General features: G+C 46.0%; 1 protein-coding gene across 6 annotated transcripts in view; it reads left to right on the top strand.

The window, feature by feature from the left end:
• Positions 1-5,505: 5,505 nt before the first annotated feature.
• Positions 5,506-25,569, top strand: part of TEX2 (testis expressed 2) — a 114,275-nt gene continuing 94,211 nt past the window's right edge. For 4 of the 6 annotated variants that reach the window (XM_034640792.1, XM_034640787.1, XM_034640793.1 and 1 more), the window contains exon 1: positions 5,506-5,630. The gene's annotated coding sequence lies outside the window, so the exon portion shown is untranslated. Of the gene's footprint in view, positions 5,631-5,692; positions 6,876-25,569 lie in introns of those variants that run through there. The other 2 variants (XM_034640789.1, XM_034640790.1) reach the window with 2 other exon arrangements.

Below are 25,569 nucleotides of genomic sequence, written 5' to 3'. Positions count from 1 at the left end.
CTCTTTTCGAAAATGGACTTTGAATCCGAAACATCTTAAGCACTGCTTGACAACTTCCAGCCACAGCTGCCGTGGCCAGTTCCGTGGCTATACTCCAGCTTCCCAAACATTTCCTTTGCCTAAGCACTCCCTCAAATACAGACCATCTTTGTCTTCTGAATCGCAGAGGTGTTGAGTAGAATAGATATGTGGAAATGGCCAAGACTAGCAATTTTACTTTCATTTCAATTCTATTTCACAACCTGGTCAGGAGCTAGTATTTCCCACTGACTCGTGGGAAATATACCAGGGTATGTACATATATAAATATATAATCTATAAGTCTCCTTTTCAAGATTTAAAAACCAAAACCAAAAAGCCCAACCTTCCCCTGTGTTTAGGTGGATGTATGTGTCGTTACATGGCCAGCGGAGCCCTCCCATTTCTGCTACTTATGGAGTGATGTATTCTGGTACAGATGAGAAACACAGGGCCCGGGCTACCGCTGTTGGCTTCCCTGCTGACCCTCTCATCCCTGGAGTTGGAACTGTGCTCCAGCATGATTCTGGGCAAGGTGGAGATTGAGTTTCCCATGCTGCAATGGAGCAGTGGGCCTGGTGGTTGGAAGGCAGCAAGGATGGTGGGTGACATCAAGGTTTTCGGGAAAGCAGAGGTGTAACTGTTGAACTGTGTATTCACTCTTTATGAGCATTGGGGGTGGGGGGTGGTGGCTGAGAGGAAGGCTTAGAGTGGGCAGGGAGAGGGAAAGAAATAACAGTCTTTCTCCCTAGAAATTCCATTCTGGCTGTTCCACATCAACTGGAAGCCACCATTCCCCCCGTGACCCCGAGAATGACAGAGCCTTGAAACATTATATTTAATAAACCCAGGTCTCATGTGCTAACTAGCAGAATAAACAGTTGACATCACCTTGCTGTTTGCTGCTCCATGATGCCTGGGAATTATTCACAGAGCATCAGGCCACTGATGGGGGCCTCTCTAAAGCCCCCGAAGACTTCCCTGTGAGTCCTGATTATTAGAAGGTTTTTATTTTAGAAGGAAAATCAGATGACAATATGTTCTCCCCACTCCCCCCACCCCCATCATTTTGGAGCGTCACCCCAGTGCTGGTGGCCTCACTGTGGCCGATTATTCTTCACAGGGAACCGAGGGAGGGGAAACCAGGAGCTGAAGCATCTTCAGATGTTCCAATTCTGTGGCCACACTTGACCTTGTCATCACTCAGAATCATTCTGTGAAAACTTTGCCTCTACTATCCCACTCCAAATGAAAGCAAAGCTGGTTCTTCTCATCTCTCCTGCTGCCATGTCTTTTCCCCTGCCTATCCCCTCCTCTTCAGGTTTCCTTCTATCTCCAACCGACACAGGACCCAGGACCCATCACTTCAAACCCCCTGTTATCAATATCCGAGCGGTTTTTTTTTTCTTTTTTTTTTGAAGATTTTATTTATTTATTTGTCAGAGAGAGAGAGTACAAGCAGGGGGAGCGGCAGGCAGAGGGAGAAGCAGGCTCCCCGCTGAGCAAGGAGCTGGATGTGGGACTCGATTCCAGGACTGTGGGATCAAGATCTGAGGTGAGGGCAGATACAACCAACTGAGCCACTCAGGCGTCCCCGAGCTGTTTTGTTTTCCTTTTGTTCCTGATCCTGTAGATTCTTGACTCTCGATTCTCCACACCTGGGCCCAGCTGCCTAGCCCTCCACAGTCCTGGGGCCGCCTCAAGTGCATGGGCCCGTGGGGCTGCCCGGAATTCTCCCTCTCAATCTGGCAGCTCCCTCTTTCATTCCTCTCAGAGGCTTTTCCAGTTCCTCACTGTTTCCTTCAAACCCCTGTTATCACCTCCCACCTACTCTCAAGAGATGACTTTGCTTTAGAGCTAAAAAAAAATAGAAGCCAGCAGGCAGGAATTTCCTCAACTTCCTGCCTTCCACCTATGAATGAAGCTGCACCCACACCCACTCTTAGCTGCATCGAGCTCTACTGCAGTGGAAGAGCCGACCCTCTCCTGCCCCAGGACTGCTCCCTTTCCCTGTGGGCCTCCTGGGACCCTGTCCCATGGGTCCTCTCTTGCCCAACCTCTTTATTCTCTTTTCTGAGCTCTTCTCCTCAGCCCAGCTCTGGGGGTCCTCTGCATTTCCAGGCCCACCTCCACCACTTTGGTTGGTGACCCAATAACAATCCAATTTCCAAATCCCAAGATTCACTGTTCAGACCTCTTCCAACTTGAACCTTCTGAGGCTATGTTGCTATTGACCACGTTCTCCTTCTCCAACATCTTCTCCCTTGGCTTTGGTGACCACACTCTTTCTTGGGTTTTTATTGCCTTTCTGGTTTCTCTTCTTAATAGTCCTCATCTGGCCACCCCTAAAACCTCATCTGTTCCCCAGGGGTTATTAGTGTCTATTCTGTGCCCCATCCTGGGCTTACATTTGCAGAAGCCTCTGAGGGTCTATCAACTTGCTGATCTTTCTCTACTAGATTGAGTACCCCAATTCCGCCTTTTTTTTTTTACACTTTTTTATAGTTACCTTCTATCCCCAGTGCTTAGTACACCACCTGGTACTTACTGAGCTCTCCGTGATTGCTCACTGATAGTACATACAAGTAGGCATACAGTAGGCATACGAGTGGATCAACTTTTTTGTGTTTATATATGTCTGTCGCAACCATTTCTCCCTTCAAACGTGCAATGCAGTGTCAAAACATTGAATTAAAAATCTTAGAGCATTTTTGTTTGTTCGTTTAGAGTTTTGGGGGAAAATAGGGATTATCTTGAAATGTCATAATGGGGAATAATTCAAATATACCAGAACCTAGGTAGGCTTAAGCTGCAGTCCGGGTTGTGAGAGAGACTGGGTTGATGGTTGGGGACAAAGATGGGGGGCAGTTAGCAGAATAATACTAACTTGGGCTTGAATTTCTATGACTTCTACCCGTACTGTAGGTACAAAAACATTTTACTTTTTACATGTTGTACGTATAGAGCAACTATTTGGGGGATAGAGTAAGGAATCTTGCTTGGTATCTGAATTTAGCATCACAATCCCTGACCTTTGTCACAGGTCACCGTAGTGAGTCACAGATGCCAGTTCTAAAATTACTCTTTTCATTTAAAAGTTCAAAGTCCATGTACATTCATATCTGTACCTATATCTATCTACCTATATCTATCTATCATCTATCTATCTCTCTCTCTATATATATATATTCTTTATTTGACTGGATTTTCATAACAGCCCAAGGAGGCAGAATTTGTTATGATCCCATTTTATAGATGAGCAATCCAAGGCTCAAAGAGAGTTAATTATGTAACTTGTCCAAAGTCAAACAGATGTAAGTTAGAACAATGGAACTTCAACTCCAAGGCAGTGCTTCTATATCACACTGTCTTTTGGTGAAGATTAGTGATATTTGCTTCTTTTTGCCTTTTGAGGTTGTCCACCCTGTTTCTGGCAGCAACAAAGGGCATTTTTGGCAGGCACGGAGCAGAGCAGTTAGGAGGATCCTGGTCATGACGGTGATGAATGCTGGCTCTTTCTTTAGCTAGTCTTGTGATCTTGGACGCATCAGCAATCCTCTCTGGGCTTCAGTTTCTGCATCTGTGAAATGGAGAAAAGAGCAATCCTATCTACCACACAGGGTTATTGTAAGGTTTCAATGAATTAATATGTGCAAAGGCCTTGACATAGTAAGGTGCATAGTAGCCTCTTAATAGGTAGGAAGTGTTAGATTATTCTGTTGTTATATATTCATTTATTTTTTCAAAGCATCCAAATTCCTCACTTTTTAAAAAGAAGGGATCCTTCTAAGTGTTCCTGCTGGATCTTATTGGCCTCTAGTTTGAGGTCAGATTGATAAAGTATTAATGAATCTAATATTTACGTAGAGCTTGGAATGGGCACAGAGGTGGGTGGGCACTCTGAGATGCACCTTGCCAGCTTCCAAGGACCCTTGAGGGTTTCCGCTTCAGGGTCTACCCCTGCCCAACCCCCCACTGAGGTGGGAGTTTTAGGATGTAGCCCAAAAGAGTCTGGGGCTGTTTTTCCACTGATAATCGCCCTTGTTGCACATTTCCAGATATCCATGAATGGAGCCCTCTCCTGTTGAGACAAGAGTTCCTTTTCCTTTGGGAATGCCAAGAGGAGACATGGTAATACCAGGCAGTGATATCAGCAACCCAGAGACTTAACCCTGACAAGGCTGATTGATGTGTGTGTGTGTGTGTGTGTGTGTGTGTGGAGCTGTTTTTTTTTTTTTTTAAGATTTTATTTATTTATTTGACAGAGACAGCCAGCGAGAGAGGGAACACAGCAGGGGGATTGGGAGAGGAAGAAGCAGGCTCATAGCAGAGGAGCCTGATGTGGGGCTCGATCCCATAACACCAGGATCACGCCCTGAGCCGAAGGCAGACGCTTAACCGCTCTGCCACCCAGGCGCCCCAAGCTGTTCTTGGTAAATACAGCACCCAGCAGATATTACAGCAAAATATGGGGTGTTCTGTGGAGGCCGTTTGCTCCTTATAGGAGGGGTCTAGGTGAAGGTGGCTGACCTTGAAATTGAAGGCAGTAACTTCTGGGTCAGATGTGTATCTGGGACACTGGGGAGGAGGAGGGGAATGTGGCTGGGAGGGTAGGCAGGGCTCAACTCATTGGAAGGAAGCTCCAGAGGGGTAAGGCACCCTCCTGGGCTTATGACTGGGTCTGGGTGTGTTTGCCATTAAGACATTTCAGCACTGTCTCACCAGTCAGAGAACAAGACTGGTTTCTTGCTTCATCCCAGTCCAGTTCCCTTTAAATTCAGTTCTTACCATGACCCACACAGGGAACTCCTCTGAGTTTCTTAGTAGGCGACCTCCAGCCCAGCTAGGAAGTCTCCCAGACATATTACTGATTTTGAGGATAAAAAAGAGTTTAGCTTTATTTTTGACAGTTAAATTTGAATTTCATTACTATGATGGAATAGAAACATGTCCCTGAGGAGCGTGTGTGGATCTTGTTTGTACCACCTACATTAGATTCACCTCGGGGGAGGGATGTTGAAAAATGCCTATTTTCCCCAGTCCCATTCCAGAAGTAGGGAATTAGAGACTCAGGGACCTAGGGATCTTATTTGTTAAAATCTTACAGGGTGAGACTGAGAATGTGCCCTTTTAAGTGAATTTCTGGGATTGGACGGGATAGACGACTGCCTTCTAAAACCCAAATTTGAGTGAATATGCCCCGCGTGGGACCCCTGGTTCTCTTAGCCTCAGTTTCTCCCTCCGACCGGGGCGGGTTCTATCTCCACTTGTTTGCTAGGCTGCAGGAAGAGGAAATCAATAAGTGGCAAAGAACTGTAGAAAGCACTGCAGCCCGGCTGGGAGAGAAAAGAAGCTTTTACCCCTCCCATCCAGACTCTTCCAGGTAACCCTGCCACGGCCCCTCTCTAGCCCCGTGGGCGGCGGTCCCTTTAACAGACCTGACCAATCGCGCGCCCATTTCCGCAGCCGCTCCCCGGCGCGCGGGTAGGGGNCCGAGCCGGAGCCCGAGCCGGAGCCCGAGCCGGAGCCCGAGCCGGAGCCCTAGCCGGAGCTGCGGCGGCCGCGGAGCACGGGCGCCGGCGCAGTACAATGAAGGAGCCAGCGGAACCGGGGTGAGCGCGACCGGGGCCGGGCGGGGGGCGGTGGAACAAACGCTCGCGGAGAAGGCCCGGGCTGGGGGCGGTCCGACTCCGCTGGGTCCGGGCTGCGCCGGGGGCCGGCGGCCGTTGGTGAGGCGGGGCGCGGGGATCGGGCCCCCCCCAGAGCCCCGCCCCGCTGTCACGGCCGGGTGTTGATGGGGACGCCCACCCGCGACGCCCCCGGGCGAACCCCTCTTTCCTTTGGGGTCGGGTGTGGCGGTTTGGGCTTGACCCCGACAGACGCGCTGGCCAGCCCGTCCCTCCCAGCCTGCCGACCGCGGGCTCCGGGCTCCGCGCTCGGCCCGGGCCAGGGAGGGCAGTCCACAGGCAAACTAAGGCAAAACGGCTTGTAATTTTATGAATGGGGCCCCGGGTTCCTGCCGCCCCCCTCGCCCACGTCACGAAATGCTTGCAAGTCGAGAACCGCGGTTACTTTTACGCGAATCTGTCAGGGGCTGACTGTGGTCGGGTTGTTTTTCTCCAACTCCTGGAAATCGCGGGTGGCCGTGAGGTGGTTTGCGTGCCTTAGACAGGAGGCGGCGGCGTGCCGACAGCCGGGGGATCGGAAGGTTAACAAGTGACATTGGGCTGAGGCCTAACGCCAGGTGCCCTGCCCGGGAGCGCGGGTGTGACGGTGGAGGCTGTGGCTGCTGGCCGCTGGCGAGCACACCAGCGAAACCGAGGGACCGGGAGAAGGAATGCACAGCCACTCCAGTTGCTCCATGCACGCTGTCCAAATTACACGGCCGACGCGGGAGTTGGTGCAGGGGAGTTTTCCCCTTTTGAAAATGGTTTTTGGAAAACTTAGCCCCTCAGTGGGTTGATGGTTACTTAAACCATCGGTTGTTATGGTTACGGGGCATCAAATGTAAGGGCAAAGTCTGTTTCCACCCTCGCTCTTCCTCCAAAGCTATGAAGTACTTTGTCACTACGTTTTACAGACACTGTACAGGGAGGGCATACTTTTTTAGAGTTGAAGGGAAAGCGTGGGCTCCTTGAAGGCAGGGGAGGTACCATATTCCTGTTTGAAGTCCACCATGGCTACTCAGCACAAGAATTGAAAGGAACCAGCCTTCTGCATGTTTTGATGATTCTCAGCAAAGGATTTAAAGGAGTCCTTTCAGGAGCCAGATGTAAGCTGGAAGGAAAACAATGACTGACTTTTATATGGAAACCAATAAGGAAAAATGGAGGGGCAAATGATCCTTGAACTCCAAGGTAAGGGGGTATTTGAGGAGTCTAGGTTTGAGGGTTTAGAACTAGGTGACACCGTGAAGCTTATCTCATGGGAGGTATTCAAAGAGTGAAACAGACATTCCTGTTAGCTCTTCTCAACCCTTAAGCTGTTTTGGTATTTCAGAGTCTTCCAAGAATGGGTAGTTGGTCTAAACTTAGGGAAAACAAGTAAGCCTCCTAAGGGTGATGGGTAGAGAATGGGTTTTTTGCCAGACAGTTTCTTTCCCACGGGCCTCTCCCGGAGTGTCAATGAAGGCCTCCAGGCAGCTTGTGGGGGGCTCTGGGTGAACTCAGCCTGTACATTTATCTCCAGGAAGAGGTGCTGTGCCTGAAAGGAAGGAGATTAACAACCCAATTCAAGTCAGAGGATGGTGGTAATGGAGACAACCGACAAGTAACACAGAGGCTGGGAACTGCAGGAGTTTGGTTGGGCTGAGTTTCTGGGGCTTGGAGGTTTGAAGAGAGTAGAATGTCCTCCTGTGAGAGGGCTGGAGATACCACATATACCAAACGTATTGTTTGTTCGTTAGAGATTCTGTTTTTAGAATACTTCTGGAAAAGCAGCAGGAGAGATTAGGCTTTCAGGTAGAATAAATGTACAGGATGTTTTGGAGTTTTTGTCAAAAAGAAATTGCATGTAGTCGAAAAATATTCATTCAACTCATTTTTTATTGAGTCAGTAGTGTGCCAGAAACTGCAAGGCATTGTGGGTTATGGTGGAAAAAACCAAAAGGGATGGAGGGTTTTTTCTTCGTGCCATATGATTCGCCTTCCCTCCAAGTCAAGAGCTCTCTTCTGAGGATGTTCTGCAGTCCTTGAGAAAAGAAAGGGGAGAAATGCACAGAATATTACTTAATGTGAGAAAAAACCAGAGCAATGGGAAATTCTTCCCACTGTAGTTCACTTTTGGTGTCAAACTGAAACTTCAGAGAGTGGTGTTCTGGGTCAGGTTTGGTATAAGACTATCTGCATCCTCGTATCTATTGAGCAATATCTGTTCATGGTGTTAGTTCCTGTTCTTTCTTTTTTCCCTTTCTCCTATCAATTTATTTATTCAAAAATGTGGAAGTTCATTAGACAAATACTGTCCCTGGCCTCTAGGTGCTTCCACTTCATTTTCTTTGCCCGAGTATCCCTCAGCATCTGCTGTCTTCTGTCTGATCCTTAGTCTCACCTGAGGGTCCCCCTTGGGCATTGTTGAGGTCACAGGGAATGTTTGTTCTTTGATTCTGTCCCAAAGCATAAGGCAGCTAATATAGAAAATAGAGCATTTGTTGAATTTCAACTGTGCTATGGACTACTTTCTTTCCCTCTTTCCAAGAGCTGTCTGTATCAACATACATGTACATGTAGATTTAGATGTAGGTGTAGACGTCTTCTCCAGTCCTCGGGCAGCCCTCTAAGGGAGCTAGGTGGTGGAAGCCTCATTTTATGGAAGAGGGAACTGAGGCTCAGAGCAGTATAAGTAACTTGTCTAGAGTGATAAGCTGGTTAGATGGTGGAGCAAGAATTTCAGTCTAGGACTTTCTGATTCCAGAATGATCTTTTTCCATTGTACTGTATTGCTTCTCCCAGAAGAGGAGCGGCAGTTCTAGCACAGTGCCTTTTTTGGACATATGAAAGGTCAAGTTCAGAGATGTTCAGAGAATCGCCACAGTTAATGTGCTTACGGTAGACCAAGAGTTAGCGCCCTGCGGTCCTGCCTCTCTGCCTGGTACCTTTTTGGGTCATACATGCAGCTGCCAGGAAATTTGAGTTTACTGTGAAGAGGTCACCCGACTTACCAGGGCATATCCCAGTGCTTCCATTTAGCAGCTCTGTGACTTTGGGCAAATTATTTTTTCTCTCTCTGTACCTCAGTTTCTTTATCTGTAAAATGGGACAGTATTCACATTGCAACAATGGTAAGACAAGTACAGTTTGTCTCATCTTAACACTTCTGAAGAAAAGTATCTTATAATCTATGGGGTCTCATAGCTGTAGTTGGCAGTGATTTTTTTTTTTTTTTGGTACATAAAATAATGGTACGTCTTAGAGTAGTGAGGTCCTAGATTAGATGAACTATAGTAGTGCATTCTTTATTTTTAAAAAATATTTATTTATTTGAGAGAGAGCGCATGTGAATGAGCAGGGTGGGGGAAGGGGCAGAGGGAGAGGGAGAAACAGACTCCCTACTGCTCAGGGAGCCCAACTCAGGGCTCAATCCCAGGAGCCTGAGATCATGACCTGAGCCAAAGGCAGATGCTTAACCAACTGAGCCACTCAGGTGCCCAGTAGTGCATTCTTTATAGGTAGTCGCGGGGATTACATGAAGTCACTACCATGCCGGGCACATAGTGAGCACCCAATATCAGTTGATGGTACTGAATGGCAGGGTTAGGGTTCATCAGTGGGTGGCTCTGGGTGAAGCTGGAGAACATCTCATAAGATTTGCCACTTGGAGCCCAGGCAATAATCCATGATCTGTGGGCTGGAGGAACGTTTTCCATTTTGCCTGGAACTCTGTCCTTTGGCTGACTCTTGTCCCCATGAAGAGCATTAACTTCAGGAGCTAACGAGCCATGGACAGACAGCTCCCTCTGTCCTGCCTATTCATTAAGGTGTTTGTCAACTTTAAGTCCCAAGTTAAAAATAAATAGCATTTTAAGAAGATTGGAAACCTACACTGATATAAATAGTCTTACGTGTGAATTTTAAAACACCTCAGGGTTATATAGAAGATTCTGTGTTTCCCCTTTCAAAACTCCTTATAATGTTTAATTGCTTTGGGTGAAGTGTCATGAGATGCCATTAGCCAGAAGGAGCCTAGGAGGTCATGAAAGTATAGAAGCCCTTGACTAGCCCTGGGTGAGGTGGAGAGAGCTCTAGAGTGTGCATCAGAAGGCTTGCTCCCAGTCCTGGGGGTTTATCTTGTTATTGTGTGCATTCTTGGGGCCTGGGCCCAAGGGTGTCTCAGGGCCTCGAGGCTCTCTTTTCCTAAAGGAGGACTTGATTTCTCAGTCTCCTCCCCTGACTCCCTCTAACATAGTATCAGAGATTATGCGAGTTTATGAACTAAGGATCTGAGAAATTAAATGGTGGAAAGAAGTTCTTTCATTCAGGACTCCTGAAGTCTCACTTGAGTGTTTGTGATCATGCTTTGTAAAGTAGAAAACAGTAGTCAGGTGATAATCTGAGTAACTATCATTTATGGAGAATTGCTGTGGCGGGGCACTGTCTCCTTTTCAACCTCACAGGGTCCTGTGAATAGGAGAGACCACTGTCAATCTTATTGTGAGATGAGAACACCGAGGTTCAGAGAAGTAAGTACCTTGTCCAAGGTCACACAGCAAAGAGGAGGGCTTCTGTCGCTCTCCAGTGAGAGCTCTTTGGTTGTTTCAGGCGGACCCTGCCTCATCTTGGAATCCTCTCAAGCCACGTGCCCTGGAAGTTTTCCAGTTTAAAAGTAGGATTCCTCCTGCTTTGAGGCCACACATCTATCCGGTGCTGACACCTGTTTAAATCTGAGTTCTTGCTCAGGACATCTGCTGTGTATTGGGAGAACTTTGTTCAACCTGAAGAATAGCCCCTGTGGGAGTTGTAGGCTACCTAAGTCCTTGAAAGGCAAGCTATTTCTTTGGTGAACAGAAGCCACAAACTGGGTCGCTATGAGCATAAGTGGGACCGTTGAGAGCAGAATCCAATCCTTCTGTGTGGAAACTGGTGGGATGGGAAACGTGGGTGGGCTTTGAAACAATCAGGTAACCTTTCCCTTTTGGGTTTGCCTGGAGTGTTGGTTCTAAGGTCTTTTCCCTAGGCAGGTTATTGGACTTAACAAATTGTGTGCCTTCCGGGCTTATCCTAATAGTTGAGAATAGCACAGGGTGAGGGGAGCCCTCTTCAGTCATAAGCTTATTGGGTGTTTGAGATTTAAACCCACCCCTTGGATCCTTCCTGCAGTAACCTTTCAGAATCACAATAGGCATTTTCTGAGTTTCTCTCTGTTGTTTCTTATAGCTGGTGTAAGCTGGCCTGTTTTCTTACTCAATTTTAAATTCTTTTTTACATCTAATGCTGTCTTTTAAACAGTGTTCCTAAAGATGGTTATATTTATCATTTGGGGCTTGAAATAGAGAATTTAAAAAATCTTTCCATTGAAAGGACTGACTAAACAGTGATTATTACTCATTCAATAAATATTTGAGCATCTCCTGGAGCCAACCATTGTGCCTGTCGTTGGAAATCCAGCGGGGAGCAAAACAGATATGGTCTCTGTGGGCACATAACACATTATCTAGTCCAGACAATAAACCAGTCAAGAGGTGTATACATTGTGTGTATTTATTACAGTGTGATAAGTGTGAAGGCTCCTTCCTCTGAAGGGGAAGAACAGGGTACTGAGAAGGAAGAAAGGGAGGGAACTAGCAACTGGGAGTGTCCAGGAAAGCGTTTCTAGAGGGAGCAGCATGTAGAAAGTGTGGCATAAGGAGGGGAGCAGGGAGGAGGGGTTGAGGAGGTGGGGGGAAGGGGAGTCACAGGGAGAGCTGTGCAAGGTAGAGATGAAGAGCCCGGGTTCAGGAGCCAGGCGCTACTTCAGGGGACTTGGGGATTTCTTAGGCTCCTGGTGCCTCAATTTCCCACCTCCAAGTGGCCGTGAGGATTGAATGAGCTGATGTCAGGGAAGTCTTGAGAGCGGTGACAGGCACGTACAGGAAGGGCTGGAGGGGTAAGGGTTTGCCGATTCGCACACAGTGGGGATCTTGATCTAGAGTGGATGAGCTTCTGTTCTTGGTCAGCATTTTCCATCATTCCATGTGTAAAGTAACCATAGGACTGAAGATGAGACGAAGATGGCTAATATGCACGTCTGCTGGTTGCATTCTAAGGTAGCTTGTTGTTGCACGCTCTGTGGTGCACTAACCGTTGAGCTCCTGTGCCTGGGGAAGGCTTGCCGTGCAGCCTCAGCCGCATTTGCTCCGGGTGCCATGTTCAACCAGAACGTTGTTCCTCTGCTCCTTCTTGCAGTGGTCTGCTGTGGTGTTTGATATGGAGGGTAGATTTTTAGCCTTTTTTTCCGATAAGAGGAGGCAGAGGCCAGTGGCCTCATTACCAGGCAATCAAAGGTGACAACTCAGAGTTGCTAAGTGCAGTATCCGCCTGAACTCCATGCCCGATGAGATTTTGTGTGGTGCTTTCTTGGGGGAAACAGCCACACCCTGGGATCATATAGGAGGAAAACTTCATAAAATGAGTCATTGGCTTTGGTTCTTTGGCCTGGTTTGGGGTGTTCAGTAAAATAGTAGAAACCCAACTATATCAGAGTTTGTAATTATCCTGCAGAGTATTTTGTTAGAACTGATCAAATTTGTATATAATTGCATTAGCTCCTTTTTTTTTTTTTAAAGAGTTTATTTATTTATTTGACAGAGAGAGACAGCCAGAGAGAGAGGGAACACAAGCAGGGGGAGTGGGAGAGGAAGAAGCAGGCTCCCAGTGGAGGAGCCTGATGTGGGGCTCGATCCCATAACGCCAGGATCACACCCTGAGCTGAAGGTAGACACTTAACGACTGAGCCACCCAGGCACCCCCCAAATTCCTTTAAAAAAAAAAAACTTTTATTCTGGAAACATTTTTTAAATTCACAAAAGTAGAGACTAATATAATGAGCCCCATGGATCTATCATTGTTTCAATAATTATCGACATTTTGCTAATCTTGTTCCAAGATAGTTTCAATTTGAAGCACTGTTGGTGGATTTTCTGTCATAGTATAAATGTATCTTTGGAATATAAAATTATATGGTAGATATGGTTGTAGAGAAAAAAAAATTACCGCATGCTGCCTAATTACAGGACTGGTGTTAGTTATTGAAATTCAGAATCCTAAATGAACATTTCTTGCAAGCCCTCATAGACTTGCTCATGAAAAGTAGGCATCCCTGACGGGGCTGCATATGGAAGACCGTAACCCTGGGGTCTCAGACTGGAGCCCCATGCTCCAGATGGCATACTCTGTGAGAGTGTTGCCTCCTGAGGCTGGGACAGGAAGCCCAACCAGACTAGACGGCCACCCTTGCAGCTTGGCAGGAGAATGCATTTCAAGTCTGGGTCAAAGGTACAGAACATGCTTCTTTTGTAAGATGGGTCTGAACCCACTGGACAGCTCCAAGGATGGATTCCCATGGACTCTTTTCCCCCTTACTTCCCTTTCTGGATTATTCTGTTCTAAAAACTGTTTGATTCTTTCAATGAACCCAAATTTTAGAGAGCATATCTCAAGTTTCCCTTGGTTTTCTACCATGCTTACATTCATTCATTCATCACCCAACAAACATTTAAGGACATACACAATGGGTCAGATAGTGGTGCTAGGTACTGGGTACACAGTGGTGAGCAAAATTGACAAGGTCCTTGCCCTCCTGGAGGAAGGAGAAAAGCAAAGGTCTACTAAAAAATATGTCCTAAGAAATAGTGAGAGGTGCTACAAAGGACGAGTGCAAACGGGAGTGAGGTGAGGGGGTGGAGCTGTTTCCTGAAGAGGGAGCAGGTGGTTCAGTTTCTGAAAGGCCTAGCTCCCTTTCTCCTGGGGACAGAAAGGTGCCTGGAATATAATAAACCAGGAGGAGAGAGGCTTGGACCCAGCTGAGGCAGAAGGCAGGAGGAGCTAGACCATATAGCACTTTTCAGAACATGGATCTTATTCCTTGAGCCACAGGAAGCTCTCGTAGGGTATTGAGCAAGGATGTGGCATGCTCAGATTAGGATTTTTTTTTTTTTAATTTTTAAATTTTGTTTTTAAGTAAGCTCTGCGCCCAGTGTAGGGCTTGAATGCAAGACCCTGAGAGAAAGAGTCACATGCACTGCTGACTGAGCCAGCCAGGTGCCCCCATATTAGGAATTTTAAAAACCACTTCTACTGCAGTGGGGTGAATAAATGGAAGTCACTGCGGGGAGAGCCATGAGGGGGCTGCTGCTCTCTTCCAAGCAAACAGGTGGTCGTTTGGACCAGAGTGGTGGCAGCGAAATTGGAGGGAAAGAGATCATTCAAGAGAGGTTTAAAGATAAAAATCACAGCACTTGTTAAAGGACTAGGTAAGGGCCAGCTTGCATTTGCAGTGAAAAGAAATGTAAATTCATTCTGGCAGAAAACACTGGCTGTGCATACTCTGCAACTCACTGGTGTTACACTTCCCTTGGCACCTATTTTTCAGAATTTCTAGATAAATTTAAAGCTGCTCTCCTTATTTGCTCTTTAATCTATTCTTGAAAACTGTCATCCACTTTTGAAACATATTCATCAAGCATCTACTATGTGCTGGGGAGAAACAGGTGAGCAAGACAGCCCAGGCCCTCAGCCCATCTCTTCCACACCTCTGCATCCTCTGGGCTGGGATTGCCTTGCCTCCTGAAACATCATATGGGTCAGGTTGCAAGGGCTTCCTGTCCCAGCCTCAGGAGGCATCACTCTTGCTGAGTATGTCATTGGTAGTGCAGGGCTCCAAATTGAGGCCACAGGTTAGAGTCTTCCATATGCAGCCCACAGTCAGGGACATAGTAGTCTTCCTCTCTATCTAGAAGGTAGGGGTTGTGCCTTGTTCATATTTGTATCTCCTCCTTCTCCCACTCCCCCGACCCCAACTCCCTTCAGCAAACCAGGGTGCTGTGCCCTCGAAGGTGTTCAGCAGGTGTTTGTTAATAGCCCCTGGTACTACTCAAGAATAATGTGAGATGGGCCCTCAAGAGGGCTCTAGGCAGCAGTAGGGGAAGACTCTTCCTGATGTTGGGAGACTCCCTGTTGGAGAGAACGGAGGCAGCTGTGTTTAGACCTAGCCCTGCAGATGGGCAGACTTGCACTCTCCTTGAGGCCAACTTCTAGATGAGGGGAGGAGTCTGTCTCCTCAGATCACCTGTCACTTAGAAGGGAATCATAGGAAACACCTGGATCTTCACCAGAACTTTGAAGTTCTAAATAGGAAATAAACTTGAGGCAGAGGTGGTGGTTAAATTTCCTCTACAACTTTTGTGAATGTGATTCTGAGAGAGAAAACTGATGTGGGATGTCATTGGCTGGTTTCCTAGGTAAAGTTCTTTTCCTTTGTTTTGTTTTGGAAGAATGGATTGGGTCCCTAGACCAGGTCCTCTGATAATCAGAGAGGAGATATTTATCGAAGACAAGAATGATGTGTTTTCTGGGAGACTTGCAAGTCTGGTTGGGATGGCTTTAAGCTGAATATTAAGGGGATAGAAGAGAAAAGTATAAAAAAAAAAAGTATACAGGAAATTTGCAGAACCAGGTAACATAGAGACCCGTGTGACTCAGCGGCAGTGTGGACACCAAAGTGGTGCCCAGAAACTCTCAAGTGGAAATTAGCACCAAAGCTGCTTGAGAACAGCATGGAGGGAAGGGGTCAGGTATCTGTAAACCCGTGCCTGAGGGTGAGCAGCCAGTGCCTCCAGGCACTGGAAACCTTAACATCACAGCCAGGTAAATAAGTGGTCTGCCGCGTAGGTCAGATTGGAATAGAGCAAAGTAGTGTGGGTACACTTGGCCCCAAAGAAAATCCTAGGAGAGACTCTTCCGTGTGCCTTGACCACAGAAGGCTGGCAGCCAGCCTTCCAGTCATGACAGCAAGAGCAGGTATGTAATTGTAGGACAGCCCACCAGACTGAGGTGGCAATGATTTTGTTCCATGGGCAGATCTTAGAAGAGGCCCCTGGCAGATGAAGTAGATCATGAAGACGTTTGTAGGTGAGTTTTATTAGAAGTGGACCACGGGGTAAATTTAACACTACCTTGCTGATATTTTGCCTCTGAGAGCAGGTAGAGGGAAGTGTGTGTGTGTGTGTGTGTGTGTGTGTGTGTGTGTGTGTGTTGGGTGGAGTGTTGTTTGGACCTAATGATGACAAATAAGGAAAAGCCGGTTGACGGTGTGGGTAGGGTAAAGCCATCCAGAGGGCAGGGAGCCCAGAAATAAGCACAGAGCTGGAGTTTAGGCAGTCTGGCTCCACAGCCCCTGCTCTTGGGGCATCTCCTACCTCCTGCTGTTTCCTTGGATAAAAATGCTGGAACTGCTCCTCACGTTAGCTGTATAGGAGCCATCTTGGTGTCCCCAAATCCACATGCCTGTTGGAAGTGACCTCTCGAGTATCAGGCCATAGCAATGGCTAATTTGATGTGGCTCCTCCTTGGTCTCCTATCTGCCTCACCCAGCCCCCGCCCGGGAAGGGTAGAAACTGCAGTACCTGTCCTAGAAGTCTGAAGGGGGTTGTCCTCAGGGAAGGTTGAGCTGCTTGCCCTGGCTAAGTTCAGAGGCAAGATCGAAGTGGAAAATAAGTCAGAGTAGTAGAAAACCCATGGGAAACGAGTTGCTTTTGTTTTAATTTCCCAGGGTAGGCAAATGTCTGTGGGGATATGATGAGTGGTATTCGATCCTGATGGGGTAGGTTAATAGTAAAGCAGGAACATTAATTTTTTTAAGGCTAAAACTCCCAACAGAAATGACTATTGATCATACTCTGAGCCAGAGACTAAACCCGTTTGGTCAGCCTAGCTTTTGTCTTAAGGTTTGCCTGCAATCAAGAGGGTGTTGGCAGAGGCTTAACAGCCTGAAGCGAATTTTATTTCATGAGGTCTGATTTGTGGTACGACAGTCTTATGGAAGGAAAAAAACATATCTTGAGTTTCTGAATTAGGTGATAGAGTTGCTTTGGCAGCAAGTGTAGCAAGGGCAGGGCCCAGAATTTTCTGGGGTGGGTGGTAAAGAGGTCCTTCCAACTATATGAATGTATAATACCAGAGTGTTAATCTCAAAAAATAAAATTTTAAACATGTTTAAAATATATATATGTGACCCACAGCTTAGAAGTCTTCCGGGAATTGCAGGTTTAGCTATTTCTAAGTCCTAGCTGGACTGTGGCCTAAGAATTTTAGCTATTTTGTGTGATCTGTCAGAGTTGACCCATCAGCTGCAGTTTCCCCTCCCAGAAACATCCTGCTGCTCCTTCTGGGCTCCCTCGCACAACGCTGCAACAGGGTCCGGTGGTCCCTCGCCCAGCACCACACAGAGTGGGTGGGCACTGTTGGCTGGTAAATGTTCAGTGAGATGGGTACTTTATAGCAAGCTAAGGAAAAAAGTGTGATTTTTTTTTGCCATGTTTTTCTATTTTTGAGTTCATACAGGTGCCCCAATTGGTGTTTAAAGGGAAATGAGAGGTTTTTTGCCACTGTAAAGCAGGGTGGTTACCTAGGTCAGCCCTGTCATTTGGTATTTCTGCCCGTTGTAGGGTACATATCCGTATCTCCCTCTGCTGTGATGCTATTGCTTAGGGAGGTAGTGACAAGCAGGAAGCCCTGTAACTAGCTTTGGAACCTCTTAATGATTTCAACCAGTTTGATGATTTCAAGCCAAATTTTTGGGGGCTTGAGAAAGGACTCATCAAATGGGTTATCCACATGGAGTTAACATGGGCTGGGTATCCAGTGATCCCTTGAGCATTCAGCAGATGACGCTGCTCCCATGACGGTGGCTGTGCTCGGGGACTGTCACGGGGCAGGTCCAGGCTCTCTCTGGCAGTGGAAGTCAGTCTTCTGTGATTCTCTTAAATGAGAGCCTCTTAAAAGTCTTCACCCACTTTGTCATTCTTTTTAAGGAAGGTCTTGAAGAATCTTAAAGCAAGTATTTGCATAGCATGAAGCATGATAAATTCTTAATTAAAAAATGGTTAATTAGATTTTTTTTCTTCCTGATTAATAGTTAGCTTAGAAGTCAGTGTGCCAGTTTTTCTTTCTTTTAACTTAGGCAAGCACTTAACTGTGTTTTGGAATATTTGCTTTTCAATTTTTTGGTTGTTTGTAGAGTACCTATTTTGCCATTGAGGTCTTGGCCCCAGGAGTAAAAAAAAAAAAAAAAAACCCATGAAGCTTTGGGAGGCACCAAAACTGTAGTTTTCGTGGGGCAAGACTTCACCTCTCTCTTTCTCTTGTCCTGCCCAGACTTCTAAAAGACCACACACCCACCATCCAAAGGGTGTACATCAAAACTCTATACTTCTTCCTCGAAATAATGTAATGAGTTCTTTAAATCAGGGTTTTTAACCTTGGGGAGGGGAAGGAAGAAGTCTGTATCTGCTTGCAAATTGAACGTGAAATCTTGTCGGTGTTTGTGTATTTGTATTTGGTGGTGGTAGGGTCTTGTGTTTGTCAAGCTTTCAGACAGTCCTCGAAGGAACTAAAGAAAGTCTCTGTACCTCTTACCTAGAAAGCTCTAAAGCCAGCTTTTTAGAAAGGAGGGACTGATTAACAGTAGGGGAAGAACCTAGAGCACAGACTGCAGGTTCCTGACTGGTGGGAGCCCATGCACACAAGCCTGGTTTTTCACTAGTCATACCCCTGGGTCCCTGAGATCCTCTTCTCCCTACTGTCCCCTCTCCCCTCTTCAGATCCCTAAGGTACCCTTTGTTGGGAGAGCACTGAATGAACTTGTCCTGCAAGCCAGGTGACATGTGGCAGGATCTTTTGTCCTTGGTTTCTTTAGTCACTTTCTTTTGGTCAATGCCCTAACTGCCTCCTAACTTCTTGTAGGCCTCTCTTCTCATTTTTCTTGGGTTTCTTTCTTATACCACTTTCTCTTCCTCCCTTCCCCCCCCTTTTTTCCCCTTAATGTGTTCTGAGTTAATCTGTTCTCTGCCATTGGCTTTTCTGTTAGGTCTGGTAATTCTTGTCTGCAGAAAGGGGGCCCTGAGCCAGACGAGAACTGGGAGGCTGGTCCTCCCAGCCCTGTGGTTCTGGACGGTGGATCTGCCCCCTCCCTGGGATGCCTTGGGTCTCAGCTTACTACCCCCTTCCATCCCAGAAGTCCAGCCGTCTGCTCTGGTGGCCACCACCTGGCCAGGAACACACAAGTGCATTTAATGTCACAGGCCCCTGCCTTTCCTTGTGAACCTCATATGTATCCTGTGGTGGTGAACTCGGTTCATGAAAGTATGATTCTGTTTTATATTCCTTATTGCAGTGTTTCCAGAGGCAGAAACAACAGAAGTTATTGCTTTCAGAAAGACTGTTCTTTGACGGGCAGGCCAATATATAAGAGTATTGGTGACAAATGTGCATCATTGCAACAGCAGAAATTTAAATTACAGTAAAAGATGATCATTTTCTACCTTTGGTAGTTTAAGATTTTTTCCCTCTCCGAATTTCTCCCAGTGCTCTGGGGGAGCTAGGGTTCTGGCCCCTGAGGGTTTGGGAGGAAGGTCTCCTTTTGCTGCTTTTGAGGATTCATTAGCCCCTTGGCAGCACTCCCTTCACACGGAGGTGGGCATGTGATCTAGGAGGCTGTGCTTAGGAAACCAGATCTCTTAATTGATAGAGCCATCTCATGAGCTAGTAATGCAAGCTGTTGGTAATTACAAAAAACCTACCGTGAAATTCATCTAAAATTAATGAAGAGTCAGCACTGTGGATTTTAAATACAGAGGAAGTTATGGCATTGGCTCTCAGTTATCTGACTAGATTGCTTCTTGCTGGTCTTTACACCTTTAGCTGGCTTCCCTTTGCTCCCCATTGTGCCTGTGGGCTCCTTTCCCACTCCACTCTGCTCGGCTCACATTCCTCCCACACAGACCATTTTAATGGAAAGCTACCGAAAAATGCCGTGCATTCCCAAGTCAATTGATTGGGATTATCCATTCCACTTTTCTCGTCTGTGAATGCAGAGAAGTGAAAGGTCCGATGTATTTAAAAGAAAACAATAAAAATGTATGGAGAACAAACATGTATGAGTGAAAACCAGCTAGGTGAATAGAGCATTTCTGCTTTTCCTGACATTGATTTTTTTTTTAAAGGAGCATTGTTCAATACTTCATTTTGTGTGTATGTCAACATTTGAAGATCTCTAGATCAGTGCTTAGACTGAGATAAATGGTTAAGGTATTTTGAGGCTAAAATTTTTATTGCTTTGGTGATGTACTTTATGGGTATATCATCCCTTGATTTAACAGGAAGGATCTCTGGTCTATACGTGCTTTTATGTGACTTGAAAAGCAACTAACTATTCCATTTAAACAGATTTCAATTAGGACAATGGTTTTGAGACCTCTCACAATGGTACTGTTCTCAGACTCTTAAGATAGAATTGTCAAATTATAGCGAATAATGTTAGAAATAATTTTGCAATTTTCTCAGCAGATTATAATTTCTCCTTCTGTACATGTAGTTGTTCTGGAAATAATAGTGTAAAGGTACTTTTTTCCAAAACTGATTATTTTCCAAATACAGGGGTACCTTTAGGTTTAGAAGAAATGATAGAGGAAGATTGTGGCCCAGGAGACAAGGAGAGAACAGGTTTTTTTTTTAGCCTTTCTTTTATTATACCTTTGGCCACATTTTTGAAGAGAGACCAAGAATTGCCATATGTGTGAAAGAATATTGGTAACTGGGTAGACTCGAAATGAAAGTGAGATTTTCAGAGTAACAAGGTCACTTTCTTACTGGCTTGTAGAAACAAAGGATGTGCGATCACAGTAGGTCTAGCAGCTGGGGTTGGTGGAAGTGGAGAGTTCATGGAATCTGAAAGATATTTAAGTTGGTATGATATTTAAATTTCCAAGTTAGAAAAAGCCCATCAAGAACAATGGTTTGTTAAAACCAAAATAGAAAATAATTTTTTTAAAAATGGAAGGGGGAATGTGCATGTATGCATCTTAGAGGACATTGAAAAAAATTTCAAATACCTGGGACACAGTTTGTTGAGGGAGCCAGAGCGCGGTGGAAACTGTGCCTTAAGGATTACGTTTGATGTAGAGGCGCTCAGTCACAGAGAAAACTTGCCCAGGAGGAAAGTGTCTGTGGAGATGTGCCCTGCATTTTGAGTGATGTACTGGAGCGTTGCAGACTCAACATTAATTTTGATCTTTCTTACGAAGCTGGATAAAATAATGTTGTTTCTAAGGAAAAAATAGTTATCATGAAGTGTCAAAGCCCTGCAGTGGAAAATGCCAACAGTCAAGAGTCCCAAACAAATTCCAGAATCAACACCCTAAGTGCAGACCTCACACTGACGTACTGTTGTGATTTACCTTATTGAGGCCCAGCGGGTTCTTGTTGGGCACCCCAGAAATGCATGGGATCCATACCCACCAAGCAAGTGCTGCAGGGAGTACTTTGGCTTCCTAGTATTTTTCCTGGGGAAAAAGTGTTTGATCTGAAACGGTTCCCAACTGGGTAGAAACCTTACTCACCAGAGGTGGCCCTGAGAAACTTTGGTTTCGGGTGCCTGGGTGGCTCAGATGGCTAAGTGTCTGCCTTTAGTTTGGGTCATGACCTCCAGGTCCTGGGATTGAGCCTGAGTCGGGCTCTCGGCTCAGCGGGGAGTCTGCTTATCCCTCTCCCTCTGCCTCTCCCTGCCACTCATGCTCTCTCTGTATCAAATGAATATTAAAAAAATCTTAAAAAAAAAAGAAACTTTGGTTTCCTAAAATAACGGATGAAGTTCTGCTTCCCCTCGAAAGAGCGGTGTTTTAACTTTTGGAATGTACACCCATTTGTGCCTCTGAACGCTATGCTCTGTCTCCCTAGAAAACCACACATGTACACACAGACCAAATTTTGCATGTAGGATGTTAAGAACCATTGATATAAAATAAAATAGTAAGATGGAAGGTCTTGAAGAGAATGTTAGGAAGGAGTTTGCTCCTGGTACAGATGCCATTTTTCCGTGGAGGGTAGAGGTGCTCGCTTGAGAGCGTACTTTGTGGGTTGTTAGGCAGTAGGATTTAGCAGGGCTGGAACACACAGCTAGGCCTATTTTGAGAGAGTTGTGAAGTCTGAGAGTAGTGCTTCCAGAAGGTGCAACTCCCTGCTGCCCTCAAGAGCTGGGCCCAGTGTTTGCTGTCAGAGGCTTTTTGGAGAAGGTCTTTGTAAGTGCCGTTATTTATTATGTGTGTATGACAAAGCAATACCAACCCTGCATTTATTTCCCTCGTTACTCATATCCTTTTCCCCTTCAAAAGACTGATACAGACATTGACCAAATGGGTTTTAAGAGCCTGAAATTAATTTGTTAGATAAATTGCTTGTTATATAAGTTATAAAGGAGGCATTGCATACTTCATTATGCACAACATGATCTCAGAATTCTCCCACTTGAGAATATATATTTTTAAGGAAGTGCCTTATAAGAACTGCATGTATTGGATTTGCATCCTGCTTTCATTTCAGATCCTCTGCTCCATTCTCTGGGGGCCTGGCGTGTGAGACAAACTGGGAATGGGGTGGTTCTGGTCCAAAGGCAGGCCCAGGAGCCACAGGTGGACACCTTGGAGTTCTGGTGGTGGCAGCAGCCCTGCAATTTCCACTTCTGAACCCCTGGTAGATGGTGACTTGCAGAGGAACTTTTATTTATGCCATCAAGATCTGTGGGGCACCTGGGTGGGTCCTTCGGTTAAGCATCTGACTTTGGCTCAGGTCATGATCTCAGGGTCCTGGGATCGAGGTCACTGTTGGGCTCCCCATTCAGCGGGGAGTCTGCTTGTCTCTCTCCCTCTCCTCTGTGCCTCCCCTGCTCCTGCGTGCATGCGCGTGTGCTCTCTCTCATATAAATAAAAAATCTTAAAAAAAAAAAAAAAAGATCTAAGAAGTCACCTCCACCCAGGGATATTCCCTTCTTCTCCTGAAGGATCCTTTTCTTTGACAGCGGCTGGCTTGGAATTTCAGTTTCCTGGAAGAAATGCGTTTTCCCAGCAGAAACAACATTGTACACAGTGGTTCCGTGGAAAAAGCAGTGCCATGCTCACAGTCTGCATTAGGAAGGGCTTGTGTTCCTGCTAAGGATACTATCCAGTAGAGATGATCTGGGTATGAAGTTAGATCTCACTTTCTCTTATCAAGTGTTATAATATGTTACCTTCTGGAGCTAAAACCTGATGCCCAGTTACTAAAAATATACTGGACTGTACATGATATATTTATTTTCTATACCATATGGAATTTTCTGAAAAGGACATAAACAGGTTACTTAGGTATTAAGTGCAGTGTTCTTTCATTCATTCAGTCAATAAATATTTAAGTGCCTGCTCTGTAGAGCATATATTCTGTGGGCTGAGAGGTAACAAGTAGGTGGGCTGAGAGGTAGCAAGTAAATAGCCATGTAACACAATTTCAGGTAGTAATACTGTTCTTAAAAATAAAAATGGCATGGGGAGGCCGTGCTTTTAGGATAAGGTGGTCAGGAAGGTCTGTGGAGACCTGCCATTGTTTTTACTACAACAAATTTGGGGGAGTAACAGTTGTCTTTGGGGCCATGGAATTCAGTGAGGCTTCTTTGCAGAGATTTTGACCGATTTATTTGAAGGACTTTTGAGTGGTTGGGACTTTGGTCATCAGTGGCCTCTTGAGGGAGTGACCGGCCTTTTCTGGCTGGTACCTTCTTTTTCTTACTGTCAGTCTTCCTGTGGCAGGAACAGGAGGAGAAAAAGTTGTCCCTGGCTGTTGTCCTGGTGGTTCACAGCAGGCAGAGTGTCTCCCTGGTCTGGGTTAGCTTCGAGCTTGGCCACTGAACCTCGCTTTCTGATGTTATGCATGCCCAGCGGTCTTTAAAATGCATGAACCGACCCTTATGTGGCTCCACAAGGTCTGACAACCTGAGTGCTTTCCCTGGAAGGGTCACCATATCCAGAGGCCAGCTGACCTGAGCTTGGCCCTGGGTCCCAGACACAGGGGCCTGGGCACAGGCTGAAGGGTTACCGCTGTTGGCTGAGGCTATTTTTTTTCTCCTCAGTGTCATTTTTAAGTATTGAATCACAAAATTATAAAACAACCTTTTAAGAAATAGTATATACTTCTGCCAGGGATGCTGCCACTGCCCAAAACCTTTTTTCACACGCGGGGCCTGTCACACAGCCCCACGGTTATTCCCCGTACTCCGTAGTCCTGGGATACATTCACAACCAGTATCTGCATAGGGCTGCGATGGACAGACCCGAGGCCATACCTCTGCCCTTACGCCTCCCAACGCCCTGTTGTTATTGCTGCCCCTCTGCAGACCAGGAAACTGACCACAACTGTCAAGGAAGGAAGGGCACTAGTCATACGAGGAGAAGCCCGTATAAAGGCTTGTGTGGAACTCCTTTCATTCCCACACAAATGCCATGGGGTAGACTATTTTTCCCATTCTGTAGATAAACAACTGAAGTGCAGAAAGGTTATGTAACTAGCCTGAGGTCACACAGCTGCTGAGGGGCAGAGCTGGGGTTTGCTCCCCATCTGAGTTGGAAAAGCATGCTCTTACCACCCCACCGGTGCCTCCCTCACTTGCCTGAGGCCACCTGTCCCTTGTGCCTTCTTCCGTTTGTAACTCCTGCTCTGCCCTCCTCCTCGTCATTATCACCTCAGCCACTTTGCCTGGTACCTGAGCCCGCGGCCTACCTGAGGCTGTGTCAGGCAGGGTGGGCAGTGCCAAGTTGAGCAGTGCTTCTGAGCTCCCTGGAGGCTAATGGACGAAGAGCTTTATACACACACATACACACGTGTATGCATATACATATACTTACATACGTGTCTCTGTGTGTGTGGAGATACAGAGGAAAATTGTCACTCTAGCATATTAGACATTCTTACATTTTTTTTTTAAGATTTTATTTACTTATTTGACAGAGACAGCCAGCGAGAGAGGGAACACAAGCAGGGGGAGTGGGAGAGGAAGAAGTAGGCTCCCAGCGGAGGAGCCTGATGTGGGGCTCGATCCCAGAACGCTGGGATCACGCCCTGAGCCGAAGGCAGACGGTTAACGACTGCGCCACCCAGGCGCCCCGACATTCTTACATTTCTAAACATTGTGTAAGTCAGTGTATGTACTAGTTTGTGTTTTTTCCTCATTTATCATGATTTCATTTGTATATTGTCCCATTTCTGTATCATGCATATACTTGCTATTTGTTGTTTTTTTTTAAAGATTTTACTTATTTGAGAGAGAGAGAGAGAGCATGAACAGGGGGAGGGGCAGAGGGAGAAGGAGACTCCCTGCTGAGCAGGGAACCCAGCGTGAGGCTCAATCCCAGGACCCCGGGATCATGACCTGAGCGGAAGGCAGACATTTAACTAACTGAGCCACCCAGGTGCCCCCATACTTGCTATTTGTAAGGACTATGTAATATTTCCTATTAACACACTTAGGATCCTTGGTCGACCGTTTGAGTTGCTGAGCTTTGGGCCCTGGCAAGGAATGTACCTGATAGCATCTCTTCTTCAAGAAAAAAAGTTAGTTTGGCTTAAGAATAAGTGGTTTTTGAAAAATTGTTCTGTAAGTTAGAGGCAGCTTATTCACCATAGTTTCAGTGGATTTTGGATGGAAACATGTAGTAGACATTTGATGAAAAACAGATATTTGTTTTTTCCAGATTGGAGTTTACATTTGGATCCCAGTGTTATGAGCAATCATAACTAAAACTTGTAAAGCTTTTTTGGGTGTGATTTACATGTCTAACCAGGCAAAACCCTTTTTGGAAGCTAAAGCAGAGTGGATTGAATCGACAAAACTTTTTAAAAATTAAGATTATCTTGAGGCTAAGGATGAAATTGACAGGTGATCACAGGAAACACCTTCTGAAATAAATACCCCAGTGTTTGACTTCTACAGCAGAGGATTGACATCAAGGAAATAGCTGCTGCTTTGTTTTCCCTGTGGTGTTGGGCATCGCTAAAGGGA

Source organism: Ailuropoda melanoleuca, chromosome 13 (genome assembly GCF_002007445.2).
Source record: "Ailuropoda melanoleuca isolate Jingjing chromosome 13, ASM200744v2, whole genome shotgun sequence".
NCBI lineage: Eukaryota > Metazoa > Chordata > Mammalia > Carnivora > Ursidae > Ailuropoda > Ailuropoda melanoleuca.
Note: the sequence above shows the minus strand (reverse complement) of the source record. Positions and strands in the feature narration are given on the sequence as shown.